Below are 12,628 nucleotides of genomic sequence, written 5' to 3' on the forward strand. Positions count from 1 at the left end.
GTACCTATAAGCACCCACAAGTACCCAAAATTACCTACAAGCACCCACAAGTACCTACAAGTACCCACAAGAACCCACAAGAACCCACAAGTACCTACAAGCACCCACAAGTACCCACAAGAACCCACAAGTACCTACAAGAACCCACAAGTACCTACAAGCACCCACAAGTACCTACAAGCACCCACAAGCACCTAAAAGTACCCACAAGCACCTACAAGTACCCACAAGTACCTACAAGTACCCACAAGTACCTGGATCACGCGACTCGCTATAGGTTCAACTTCCACAGAATGAAGCAAACTGAAAATGTCAACATAACTTGTTATCAGGCACAAAGCTAGGCCCTCCCTTTTTCTCAATCTGGTTGAAAATTGACGAAATGGGTATCAGCGCGCTAACAGGTTAACCTGACGTTTAACTCAAGAGCCGTACTTCCGTAATTAACTAAAATTAACATACTTAGACTTAATTGTTTTTCATGCTACTTGCAAAAGGCACACCCTGAATACTTAATTGTTAAATTAAGAGTATTCCGAAAAGTAACTTCGCTCTAGTTTTTCAGTTAGAGGTGGCTAAATATCATGAAAAACCCCATGTTAATCTCCATAGGAAAATTGGTAAAAGCATGTGAATTTTGCTTTAACGTTACAAAAGAGTATCAAGTCATATCTACAAGGGCCTACCGGCCCTGTAGAATTCTTCAAAAGCGGTACAAAAGCACTCACTCCGATACCGGGAATCGAAAACGCCCTTCTGGGTGAGAGCCAGATATCCTAGCCACTAGCCCATATCGGACTTGCTTAATCAAGTCTTAATTCTATTCATAAACCTATATCCTTAAGTCTATTCTTGAAAAGCAGTACAAAAGCACTCGCTCCGATACCGGGAATCAAACCCGGGCCTTCTGGGTGAAAGCCAGATATCCTAGCCACTAGACCATATTGCACTTGCTCAACCTAGTCTTAATTCTATTCTTGAAAAGCGGTACCAAAACACTCGCTCCGATACCGGGAATCGAACCCGGGCCTTCTGGGTGAAAGCCAGATATCCTAGCCACTAGACCATACCGGACTTGCTTAACCAAGTCTTAATTCTATTCATAAACCTATATCCTTAAGTCTATTTTTGAAATGCTTTACAAAACACTCGCTGCGATACCGGGAATCGAAGCCGGGCCTTCTGGGTACAAAGCAGTTATCCTAGCCACTAGACCATATCGGACTTCCTCAACCAAGTCTTAATTCTATTCATAAACCTATATCCTTAAGTCTATTCTTGAAAACCGGTACAAAAGCACTCGCTCCGATACCGGGAATCGTACTCTCGCCTTCTGGGTGAGAGCCAGATATCCTAGCCACTAGACTATATCGGACTGGTTGAAACAACCCTAAATATTATTTCTATAAATGTGTCTTTAAGTTTATTCTTCAAAAGCGGTACAAAAGCACTCACTCCGAAACCGGGAATCGAACCCGCCCTTCTGGGTGAGAGCCAGATATCCTAGCCACTAGCCCATATCGGACTTGCTTAATCAAGTCTTAATTCTATTCATAAATCAATATCCTTAAGTCTATTCTTGAAAAGCGGTACAAAAGCACTCGCTCCGATATCGGGAATCGAACCAGGCCTTCTGGGTGAGAGCCAGATACCCTAGCCACTAGACCATATCGGACTTGCTTAAACAAGTCTTAATTCTATTCATAAACCTATATCCTTAAGTCGATTCTTGACAAGTGGTACAAAACCACGTGCTCCGATACCGGGAATCGAACCCGGGCCTTCCGGGTGAAAGTCAGGTATCCTAGCGAGTAGACCATACCGTACTTGCTCAACCGAGTCTTAATTCTATTCTTAAAAGCGGTACAAAACCACGTGCTCCGATACCAGGAATCGAACCCGGGCCTTCTGGGTGAAAGTCAGGTATCCTAGCGACTAGACCATATCGTACTTGCTCAACCTAGTCTTAATTCTATTCTTGAAAAGCGGTACAAAAGCACTCGCTCCGATACCGGGAATCGAACCCGGGCCTTCTGGGTGAAAGCCAGATATCCTAGCCACTAGACCATATCGGACTTGCTTAACCAAGTCTTAATTCTATTCACAAACCTATATCCTTAAGTCTATTTTGAAATGCTTTACAAAACACTCGCTGCGATACCGGGAATCGAAGCCGGGCCTTCTGGGTACAAAGCAGTTATCCTAGCCACTAGACCATATCGGACTTTCTCAACCAAGTCTTAATTCTATTCATAAACCTATATCCTTAAGTCTATTCTTGAAAACCGGTACAAAAGCACTCGCTCCGATACCGGGAATCGTACTCTCGCCTTCTGGGTGAGAGCCAGATATCCTAGCCACTAGACTATATCGGACTGGTTGAAACAACCCTAAATATTATTCCTATAAATGTGTCTTTAAGTTTATTCTTCAAAAGCGGTACAAAAGCACTCACTCCGATACCGGGAATCGAACCCGCCCTTCTGGGTGAGAGCCAGATATCCTAGCCACTAGCCCATATCGGACTTGCTTAGTCAAGTCTTAATTCTATTCATAAACCAATATCCTTAAGTCTATTCTTGAAAAGCGGTACAAAAGCACTCGCTCCGATACCGGGAATCGAACCCGGGCCTTCTGGATGAGAGCCAGATATCCTAGCCACTAGACCATATCTGACTGGTCGTAACAACGCAAAATAATATTCCTATAAATGTGTCTTTAAGTTTATTCATCAAAAGCGGTACAAAAGCACTCACTCCGATACCGGGAATCGAACCCGCCCTTCTGCGTGACAGCCAGATATCCTAGCCACTAGACCATATCGGACTTGCTTAATCAAGTCTTAATTCTATTCATAAACCAATATCCTTAGGTCTATTCTTGAAAAGCGGTACTAAAGCACTCGCTCCGATATCGGGAATCGAACCAGGCCTTCTGGGTGAGAGCCAGATATCCTAGCCACTAGACCATATCGGACTTGCTTAAACAAGTCTTAATTCTATTCATAAACCTATATCCTTAAGTCTATTCTTGAAAAGTGGTACAAAACCACGTGCTACGATACCGGGAATCGAACCCGGGCCTTCTGGGTGAAAGTCAGGTATCTTAGCGAGTAGACCATATCGTACTTGCTCAAACAAGTCTTAATTCTATTCTTGAAAAGCGATACAAAAGCACTCGCTCCGATACCGGGAATCGAACCCGGGCCTTCTGGGTGAGAGCCAGATATCCTAGCCACTAGACCATATCGGACTTGCTTAACCAAGTCTTAATTCTATTCATAAACCTATATCCTTAAGTCTATTTTTGAAATGCTTTACAAAACACTCGCTGCGATACCGGGAATCGAAGCCGGGCCTTCTGGGTGCAAAGCAGTTATCCTAGCCACTAGACCATATCGGACTTCCTCAACCAAGTCTTAATTCTATTCATAAACCTATATCCTTAAGTCTATTCTTGAAAACCGGAACAAAAGCACTCGCTCCGATACCGCGAATCGAACCCGAGCCTTCTGGATGAGAGCCAGATATCCTAGCCACTAGACCATATCTGACTGGTCGTAACAACCCAAAATATTATTCCTATAAATGTGTCTTTAAGTTTATTCATCAAAAGCGGTACAAAAGCACTCACTCCGATACCGGGAATCGAACCCGCCCTTCTGCGTGACAGCCAGATATCCTAGCCACTAGACCATATCGGACTTGCTTAATCAAGTCTTAATTCTATTCATAAACCAATATCCTTAGGTCTATTCTTGAAAAGCGGTACAAAAGCACTCGCTCCGATATCGGGAATCGAACCAGGCCTTCTGGGTGAGAGCCAGATATCCTAGCCACTAGACCATATCGGACTTGCTTAAACAAGTCTTAATTCTATTCATAAACCTATATCCTTAAGTCTATTCTTGAAAAGTGGTACAAAACCACGTGCTCCGATACCGGGAATCGAACCCGGGCCTTCTGGGTGAAAGTCAGGTATCTTAGCGAGTAGACCATATCGTACTTGCTCAACCAAGTCTTAATTCTATTCTTGAAAAGCGATACAAAAGCACTCGCTCCGATACCGGGAATCGAACCCGGGCCTTCTGGGTGAGAGCCAGATATCCTAGCCACTAGACCATATCGGACTTGCTTAACCAAGTCTTAATTCTATTCATAAACCTATATCCTTAAGTCTATTTTTGAAATGCTTTACAAAACACTCGCTGCGATACCGGGAATCGAAGCCGGGCCTTCTGGGTACAAAGCAGTTATCCTAGCCACTAGACCATATCGGACTTCCTCAACCAAGTCTTAATTCTATTCATAAACCTATATCCTTAAGTCTATTCTTGAAAACCGGTACAAAAGCACTCGCTCCGATACCGGGAATCGTACTCTCGCCTTCTGGGTGAGAGCCAGATATCCTAGCCAATAGACTATATCGGACTGGTTGAAACAACCCTAAATATTATTCCTATAAATGTGTCTTTAAGTTTATTCTTCAAAAGCGGTACAAAAGCACTCACTCCGATACCGGGAATCGAACCCGCCCTTCTGGGTGAGAGCCAGATATCCTAGCCACTAGACCATATCGGACTTCCTCAATCAAGTCTTAATTCTATTCATAAACCTATATCCTTAAGTCTATTCTTGAAAAGCGGTACAAAAGCACTCGCTCCGATACCGGGAATCGAACCCGGGCCTTCTGGGTGAGAGCCAGATATCCTAGCCACTTGACCTTATCGGACTTGCTTAGTCAAGTCTTAATTCTATTCATAAACCAATATCCTTAAGTCTATTCTTGAAAAGCGGTACAAAAGCACTCGCTCCGATAACGGGAATCGAACCCGGGCCTTCTGGGTGAGAGCCAGATATCCTAGCCACTAGACCATATCTGACTGGCCGGAACAACCCAAAATATTATTCCTATAAATGTGTCTTTAAGTTTATTCATCAAAAGCGGTACAAAAGCACTCACTGCGATACCGGGAATCGAACCCGCCCTTCTGCGTGACAGCCTGATATCCAAGCCACTAGCCCCTATCGGACTTGCTTAATCAAGTCTTAATTCTATTCATAAACCTATATCCTTAAGTCTATTCTTGAAAAGCGGTACAAAAGCACTCGCTCCGATACCGGGAATCGAACCTGGGCCTTCTGGGTGAGAGCCAGATATCCTAGCCACTAGACCATAACGGACTTTGTCAAACAAGTCTTAATTCTATTCATAAACCAATATCCTTAAGTCTATTCTTGAAAAGCGGTACAAAAGCACTCGCTCCGATATCGGGAATCGAACCAGGCCTTCTGGGTGAGAGCCAGATATCCTAGCCACTAGACCATATCGGACTTGCTTAAACGAGTCTTAATTCTATTCATAAACCTATATCCTTAAGTCTATTCTTGAAAAGTGGTACAAAACTACGTGCTCCGATACCGGGAATCGAACCCGGGCCTTCTGGGTGAAAGTCAGGTATATTAGCGAGTAGACCATATCGGACTTGCTTAACCAAGTCTTAATTCTATTCATAAACCTATATCCTTAAGTCTATTTTTGAAATGCTTTACAAACCACTCGCTGCGATACCGGGAATCGAAGCCGGGCCTTCTGGGTACAAAGCAGTTATCCTAGCCACTAGACCATATCGGACTTCCTCAACCAAGTCTTAATTCTATTCATAAACCTATATCCTTAAGTCTATTCTTGAAAACCGGTACAAAAGCACTCGCTCCGATACCGGGAATCGTACTCTCGCCTTCTGGGTGAGAGCCAGATATCGTAGCCACTAGACTATATCGGACTGGTTGAAACAACCCTAAATATTATTCCTATAAATGTGTCTTTAAGTTTATTCTTCAAAAGCGGTACAAAAGCACTCACTCCGATACCGGGAATCGAACCCGCCCTTCTGGGTGAGAGCCAGATATCCTAGCCACTAGACCATATCGGACTTGCTTAATAAAGTCTTAATTCTATTCATAAACCAATATCCTTAAGTCTATTCTTGAAAAGCGGTACAAAAGCACTCGCTCCGATACCGGGAATCGAACCCAGGCCTTCTGGGTGAAAGCCAGAAATCCTACCCACTAGACCATATCGGACTTCCTCAATCAAGTCTTAATTCTATTCATAAACCTATATCCTTAAGTCTATTCTTGAAAAGCGGTACAAAAGCACTCGCTCCGGTACCGGGAATCGAACCCGGGCCTTCTGGGTGAGAGCCAGATATCCTAGCAACTTGACCATATCGGACTTGCTTAGTCAAGTCTTAATTCTATTCATAAACCTATATCCTTAAGTCTATTCTTGAAAAGTGGTACAAAAGCACTCGCTCCGATACCGGGAATCGAACCCGGGACTTCTGGGTGAGAGCCAGATAACCTAGCCACTAGACCATATCGGACTTACTTAAACGAGTCTTAATTCTATTCATAAACCTATATCCTTAAGTCTATTCTTGAAAAGTGGTACAAAACCACGTGCTCCGATACCGGGAATCGAACCCGGGCCTTCTGGGTGAAAGTCAGGTATCTTAGCGAGTAGACCATATCGGACTTGCTTAACCAAGTCTTAATTCTATTCATAAACCTATATCCTTAAGTCTATTTTTGAAATGCTTTACAAAACACTCGCTGCGATACCGTGAATCGAAGCCGGGCCTTCTGGGTACAAAGCAGTTATCCTAGCCACTAGACCATATCGGACTTCCTCAACCAAGTCTTAATTCTATTCATAAACCTATATCCTTAAGTCTATTCTTGAAAACCGGTACAAAAGCACTCGCTCCGATACCGGGAATCGTACTCTCGCCTTCTGGGTGAGAGCCAGATATCGTAGCCACTAGACTATATCGGACTGGTTGAAACAACCCTAAATATTATTCCTATAAATGTGTCTTTAAGTTTTTTCTTCAAAAGCGGTACAAAAGCACTCACTCTGATACCGGGAATCGAACCCGCCCTTCTGGGTGAGAGCCAGATATCCTAGCCACTAGACCATATCGGACTTGCTTAATAAAGTCTTAATTCTATTCATAAACCAATATCCTTAAGTCTATTCTTGAAAAGCGGTACAAAAGCACTCGCTCCGATACCGGAAATCGAACCCGGGCCTTCTGGGTGAGAGCCAGATATCCTAGCCACTAGACCATATCGGACTTGCTTAATCAAGTCTTAATTCTATTCATAAATCAATTACCTTAAGTCTATTCTTGAAAAGCGGTACAAAAGCACTCGCTCCGATACCGGGAATCGAACCCGGGTCTTCTGGGTGAGAGCCAGATATCCTAGCCACTAGACCATATCGGACTTGCTCAAACAAGTCTTAATTCTATTCATAAACCTATATCCTTAAGTCTATTCTTGAAAAGCGGTACAAAACCACGTGCTCCGATACCGGGAATCGAGCCCGGGCCTTCTGGATGAAAGTCACGTATCCTAGCGACTAGACCATATTGTACTTGCTCAACCTAGTCTTAATTCTATTCTTAAAAAACGGTACAAAAGCACTCGCTCCGATACCGGGAATCGAACCCGGGCCTTCTGGGTGAAAGCCAGATATCCTAGCCACTAGACCATATAGGACTTGCTTAACCAAGTCTTAATTCTATTCATAAACCTATATCCTTAAGCCTATTTTTGAAATGCTTTACAAAACACTCGCTGCGATACCGGGAATCGAAGCCGGGCCTTCTGGGTACAAAGCAGTTATCCTAGCCACTAGACCATATCGGACTTCCTCAACCAAGTCTTAATTCTATTCATAAACCTATACCCTTAAGTCTATTCTTGAAAACCGGAACAAAAGCACTCGCTCCGATACCGGGAATCGAACCCGAGCCTTCTGGATGAGAGCCAGATATCCTAGCCACTAGACCATATCTGACTGGTCGTAACAACCCAAAATATTATTCCTATAAATGTGTCTTTAAGTTTATTCATCAAAAGCGGTACAAAAGCACTCACTCCGATACCGGGAATCGAACCCGCCCTTCTGCGTGACAGCCAGATATCCTAGCCACTAGACCATATCGGACTTGCTTAATCAAGTCTTAATTCTATTCATAAACCAATATCCTTAAGTCTATTCTTGAAAAGCGGTACAAAAGCACTCGCTCCGATATCGGGAATCGAACCAGGCCTTCTGGGTGAGAGCCAGATATCCTAGCCACTAGACCATATCGGACTTGCTTAAACAAGTCTTAATTCTATTCATAAACCTATATCCTTAAGTCTATTCTTGAAAAGTGGTACAAAACCGCGTGCTCCGATACCGGGAATCGAACCCGGGCCTTCTGGGTGAAAGTCAGGTATCTTAGCGAGTAGACCATATCGTACTTGCTCAACCAAGTCTTAATCCTATTCTTGAAAAGCGATACAAAAGCACTCGCTCCGATACCGGGAATCGAACCCGGGCCTTCTGGGTGAGAGCCAGATATCCTAGCCACTAGACCATATCGGACTTGCTTAACCAAGTCTTAATTCTATTCGTAAACCTATATCCTTAAGTCTATTTTTGAAATGCTTTACAAACCACTCGCTGCGATACCGGGAATCGAAGCCGGGCCTTCTGGGTACAAAGCAGTTATCCTAGCCACTAGACCATATCGGACTTCCTCAACCAAGTCTTAATTCTATTCATAAACCTATATCCTTAAGTCTATTCTTGAAAACCGGTACAAAAGCACTCGCTCCGATACCGGGAATCGTACTCTCGCCTTCTGGGTAAGAGCCAGATATCCTAGCCATAGACTATATCGGACTGGTTGAAACAACCCTAAATATTATTCCTATAAATGTGTCTTTAAGTTTATTCTTCAAAAGCGGTACAAAAGCACTCACTCCGATACCGGGAATCGAACCCGCCCTTCTGGGTGAGAGCCAGATATCCTAGCCACTAGACCATATCGGACTTGCTTAATAAAGTCTTAATTCTATTCATAAACCAATATCCTTAAGTCTATTCTTGAAAAGCGGTACAAAAGCACTCGCTCCGATACCGGGAACCGAACCCGGGCCTTCTGGGTGAGAGCCAGATATCCTAGCCACTAGACCATATCGGACTTGCTTAATCAAGTCTTAATTCTATTCATAAATCAATTACCTTAAGTCTATTCTTGAAAAGCGGTACAAAAGCACTCGCTCCGATACCGGGAATCGAACCCGGGTCTTCTGGGTGAGAGCCAGATATCCTAGCCACTAGACCATATCGCACTTGCTCAAACAAGTCTTCATTCTATTCATAAACCTATATCCTTAAGTCTATTCTTGAAAAGCGGTACAAAACCACGTGCTCCGATACCGGGAATCGAACCCGGGCCTTCTGGATGAAAGTCACGTATCCTAGCGACTAGACCATATTGTACTTGCTCAACCTAGTCTTAATTCTATTCTTAAACAAGTTGGGAAAGCCAAAATATTACCTCTCCGAGTGGAGATGACTATCACTACCCCTTAAACTACCTAAATATATGCATCTATCGCTTTTTTTAATTCTTTGCAAGTGCTGGAATTTAATTTTAAAATAGTCAATTGTTCAAGCCTTTTCAATATCTCTCAATTGCTGTGGAAACTCTATTCTCTCGCTATACCTCAACCGTATTCTTAGTCTACCAGTATGATTTGTAACATTTGTCCATATCAAAGCTGAATCATACCTCACCACACAAAAAGCAAATGCCCCAAAACATGGAAGCCACAACCCAATCACACATAAGCTAGGCTCCCACTTAACCAAAATAATTATTAAACAGTTAAATACTCACAAAGATTGGCAAAATCAATCTCCTTCAGTAATACGTAGCGCTTAAATATATTATTTTCCGAACAAAATTAATCGAGCAAATTTAACGCTTAACTTCTTCTCTTGAAATTCTATCAAAGAGTGATTCAACTTGTTTAAAAAAAGGTTTTTTTCGCAAATAGGGCGCTATCATATCAACCGCAATTCCGTCATATTTAAAAAATATACATTGCCAACACTATTTTAGACACAATAGTGGAAGTTTTAGTCTCATTTAAAACATGTAAAACAATTATCTCATCTACAAATAGCTTACACATTTCTTTTTTAACAATATCTAGCCGTTTGGATTTTTCTAAAGCAATCTTACCACCAAAATATTTTTTGATATAGAATAAATGTTCTATGTTCTTCATTTTTGAAAATATATTTTTTAGCGTTTGTAATGATTACTCTCTACACCTACACTAATCTAACAAGGAGTATAAATCCACTAGTGGAAGCAGTGTTTTTATTGAAAATATATTTTTTTAAGCGTTAAATCTAACTGGGAGTAATATGAAAGGAGTAGAAGCTTATCTGTCTTAGGAAATATGAAATTTTATCTTAACAGTTCGTTAAATCATAAGTTTATAACGAAAAAACGCGGAAGGGGAAAACGAGCAGACAACAACGATTTTTGGGGGTAGAAGTTTAAGAGCGCCATCTGTCGTCCGTGCCAAAGTTGAACTTCCACTCGAAAGGCAATGGGAAAGTGGATAAAATAATGCCATCAGCTATTTAACTGCGTCGATATATTTAACGACTTGACCCATGACATGCCCTTAACACTGGCTTCTATGAATCCTATTTATTCTTGGATGCTAGGAAACTTGGTAGACGTAACAGTCTGTACCAAGTACCCAAGCATCCTTCAATAAACGCCTGGCAACATTGTGGTACGCATGGTACAAATAAAAAATAGGATGTGTATTTATCTTTCGACTCACTCCAAGCCTTTAAGCCCTCAATACAGACGATTTGAAACACTATCGTAATTCCTAGTGTCAGGAATCTCTACGTTCCTGTCCATTATGAACAGTGCTGAGAGAATGATACATCAGAAAGAGCCATTCAAATCGAATTGCCGAAAATATTATCCATATTTTCATTTCATATAACTGAGAAAACAAATTATTATAGTTCTGAAAGGAGCTTCCCATTTTGGTTGTTGTTCTCAAAAATATATCGCAATACACGGGCCTTGATAGACATACGTCACTCGGAGAGGTAAAAACGGTACAAAAGCACTCGCTCCGATACCGGGAATCGAACCCGGGCCTTCTGGGTGAAAGCCAGATATCCTAGCCACTAGACCATATCGGACTTGCTTAACGAAGTCTTAATTCTATTCATAAACCTATATCCTTAAGCCTATTTTTGAAATGCTTTACAAAACACTCGCTGCGATACCGGGAATCGAAGCCGGGCCTTCTGGGTACAAAGCAGTTATCCTAGCCACTAGACCATATCGGACTTCCTCAACCAAGTCTTAATTCTATTCATAAACCTATACCCTTAAGTCTATTCTTGTAAACCGGAACAAAAGCACTCGCTCCGATACCGGGAATCGAACCCGAGCCTTCTGGATGAGAGCCAGATATCCTAGCCACTAGACCATATCTGACTGGCCGTAACAACCCAAAATATTATTCCTATAAATGTGTCTTTAAGTTTATTCATCAAAAGCGGTACAAAAGCACTCACTCCGATACCGGGAATCGAACCCGCCCTTCTGCGTGACAGCCAGATATCCTAGCCACTAGACCATATCGGACTTGCTTAATCAAGTCTTAATTCTATTCATAAACCAATATCCTTAAGTCTATTCTTGAAAAGCGGTACAAAAGCACTCGCTCCGATATCGGGAATCGAACCAGGCCTTCTGGGTGAGAGCCAGATATCCTAGCCACTAGACCATATCGGACTTGCTTAAACAAGTCTTAATTCTATTCATAAACCTATATCCTTAAGTCTATTCTTGAAAAGTGGTACAAAACCACGTGCTCCGATACCGGGAATCGAACCCGGGCCTTCTGGGTTTAAGTCAGGTATCTTAGCGAGTAGACCATATCGTACTTGCTCAACCAAGTCTTAATTCTATTCTTGAAAAGCGATACAAAAGCACTCGCTCCGATACCGGGAATCGAACCCGGGCCTTCTGGGTGAGAGCCAGATATCCTAGCCACTAGACCATATCGGACTTGCTTAACCAAGTCTTAATTCTATTCGTAAACCTATATCCTTAAGTCTATTTTTGAAATGCTTTACAAACCACTCGCTGCGATACCGGGAATCGAAGCCGGGCCTTCTGGGTACAAAGCAGTTATCCTAGCCACTAGACCATATCGGACTTCCTCAACCAAGTCTTAAATCTATTCATAAACCTATATCCTTAAGTCTATTCTTGAAAACCGGTACAAAAGCACTCGCTCCGATACCGGGAATCGTACTCTCGCCTTCTGGGTGAGAGCCAGATATCCTAGCCACTAGACCATATAGGACTTGCTTAACCAAGTCTTAATTCTATTCATAAACCTATATCCTTAAGCCTATTTTTGAAATGCTTTACAAAACACTCGCTGCGATACCGGGAATCGAACCCGTGCCTTCTGGGTGAGAGCCAGATATCCTAGCCACTAGCCCATATCGGACTTGCTTAATCAAGTCTTAATTCTATTCATAAACCAATATCCTTAAGTCTATTCTTGAAAAGCGGTACAAAAGCACTCGCTCCGATACCGGGAATCGAACCCAGGCCTTCTGGGTGAAAGCCAGATATCCTAGCCACTAGACCATATCGGACTTCCTCAATCAAGTCTTAATTCTATTCATAAACCTATATCCTTAAGTCTATTCTTGA

General features: G+C 42.4%; 20 non-coding genes across 20 annotated transcripts; all 20 read right to left on the reverse strand.

Moving 5' to 3' along the window:
• Positions 1-1,002: 1,002 nt before the first annotated feature.
• On the reverse strand, positions 1,003-1,074 carry TRNAE-UUC (transfer RNA glutamic acid (anticodon UUC)). The gene has a single exon. It is a non-coding gene; the product is annotated as a tRNA-Glu (tRNA).
• A 929-nt stretch (positions 1,075-2,003) lies between these two features.
• TRNAE-UUC (transfer RNA glutamic acid (anticodon UUC)) lies at positions 2,004-2,075 on the reverse strand. Its single transcript has one exon. It is a non-coding gene; the product is annotated as a tRNA-Glu (tRNA).
• A 529-nt stretch (positions 2,076-2,604) lies between these two features.
• TRNAE-CUC (transfer RNA glutamic acid (anticodon CUC)) lies at positions 2,605-2,676 on the reverse strand. The gene has a single exon. It is a non-coding gene; the product is annotated as a tRNA-Glu (tRNA).
• Positions 2,677-3,180: 504 nt separating this feature from the next.
• TRNAE-CUC (transfer RNA glutamic acid (anticodon CUC)) lies at positions 3,181-3,252 on the reverse strand. The gene has a single exon. It is a non-coding gene; the product is annotated as a tRNA-Glu (tRNA).
• Positions 3,253-4,057: 805 nt separating this feature from the next.
• Positions 4,058-4,129, reverse strand: TRNAE-CUC (transfer RNA glutamic acid (anticodon CUC)). Its single transcript has one exon. It is a non-coding gene; the product is annotated as a tRNA-Glu (tRNA).
• A 982-nt stretch (positions 4,130-5,111) lies between these two features.
• On the reverse strand, positions 5,112-5,183 carry TRNAE-CUC (transfer RNA glutamic acid (anticodon CUC)). The gene has a single exon. It is a non-coding gene; the product is annotated as a tRNA-Glu (tRNA).
• Positions 5,184-6,014: 831 nt separating this feature from the next.
• On the reverse strand, positions 6,015-6,086 carry TRNAE-UUC (transfer RNA glutamic acid (anticodon UUC)). The gene has a single exon. It is a non-coding gene; the product is annotated as a tRNA-Glu (tRNA).
• A 79-nt stretch (positions 6,087-6,165) lies between these two features.
• TRNAE-CUC (transfer RNA glutamic acid (anticodon CUC)) lies at positions 6,166-6,237 on the reverse strand. The gene has a single exon. It is a non-coding gene; the product is annotated as a tRNA-Glu (tRNA).
• Positions 6,238-6,316: 79 nt separating this feature from the next.
• TRNAE-CUC (transfer RNA glutamic acid (anticodon CUC)) lies at positions 6,317-6,388 on the reverse strand. Its single transcript has one exon. It is a non-coding gene; the product is annotated as a tRNA-Glu (tRNA).
• A 681-nt stretch (positions 6,389-7,069) lies between these two features.
• On the reverse strand, positions 7,070-7,141 carry TRNAE-CUC (transfer RNA glutamic acid (anticodon CUC)). Its single transcript has one exon. It is a non-coding gene; the product is annotated as a tRNA-Glu (tRNA).
• Positions 7,142-7,220: 79 nt separating this feature from the next.
• On the reverse strand, positions 7,221-7,292 carry TRNAE-CUC (transfer RNA glutamic acid (anticodon CUC)). The gene has a single exon. It is a non-coding gene; the product is annotated as a tRNA-Glu (tRNA).
• A 204-nt stretch (positions 7,293-7,496) lies between these two features.
• On the reverse strand, positions 7,497-7,568 carry TRNAE-UUC (transfer RNA glutamic acid (anticodon UUC)). Its single transcript has one exon. It is a non-coding gene; the product is annotated as a tRNA-Glu (tRNA).
• A 229-nt stretch (positions 7,569-7,797) lies between these two features.
• Positions 7,798-7,869, reverse strand: TRNAE-CUC (transfer RNA glutamic acid (anticodon CUC)). The gene has a single exon. It is a non-coding gene; the product is annotated as a tRNA-Glu (tRNA).
• A 504-nt stretch (positions 7,870-8,373) lies between these two features.
• Positions 8,374-8,445, reverse strand: TRNAE-CUC (transfer RNA glutamic acid (anticodon CUC)). Its single transcript has one exon. It is a non-coding gene; the product is annotated as a tRNA-Glu (tRNA).
• Positions 8,446-8,974: 529 nt separating this feature from the next.
• Positions 8,975-9,046, reverse strand: TRNAE-CUC (transfer RNA glutamic acid (anticodon CUC)). Its single transcript has one exon. It is a non-coding gene; the product is annotated as a tRNA-Glu (tRNA).
• Positions 9,047-9,125: 79 nt separating this feature from the next.
• Positions 9,126-9,197, reverse strand: TRNAE-CUC (transfer RNA glutamic acid (anticodon CUC)). Its single transcript has one exon. It is a non-coding gene; the product is annotated as a tRNA-Glu (tRNA).
• A 1,822-nt stretch (positions 9,198-11,019) lies between these two features.
• TRNAE-UUC (transfer RNA glutamic acid (anticodon UUC)) lies at positions 11,020-11,091 on the reverse strand. The gene has a single exon. It is a non-coding gene; the product is annotated as a tRNA-Glu (tRNA).
• Positions 11,092-11,320: 229 nt separating this feature from the next.
• Positions 11,321-11,392, reverse strand: TRNAE-CUC (transfer RNA glutamic acid (anticodon CUC)). Its single transcript has one exon. It is a non-coding gene; the product is annotated as a tRNA-Glu (tRNA).
• A 504-nt stretch (positions 11,393-11,896) lies between these two features.
• TRNAE-CUC (transfer RNA glutamic acid (anticodon CUC)) lies at positions 11,897-11,968 on the reverse strand. The gene has a single exon. It is a non-coding gene; the product is annotated as a tRNA-Glu (tRNA).
• A 530-nt stretch (positions 11,969-12,498) lies between these two features.
• Positions 12,499-12,570, reverse strand: TRNAE-UUC (transfer RNA glutamic acid (anticodon UUC)). Its single transcript has one exon. It is a non-coding gene; the product is annotated as a tRNA-Glu (tRNA).
• Between the last annotated feature and the right edge of the window lie 58 nt (positions 12,571-12,628).

Source organism: Phalangium opilio, unplaced genomic scaffold, assembly GCF_054372755.1.
Source record: "Phalangium opilio isolate 3A_F unplaced genomic scaffold, DU_Popi_V2 ptg000009l_1, whole genome shotgun sequence".
Lineage (NCBI taxonomy): Eukaryota > Metazoa > Arthropoda > Arachnida > Opiliones > Phalangiidae > Phalangium > Phalangium opilio.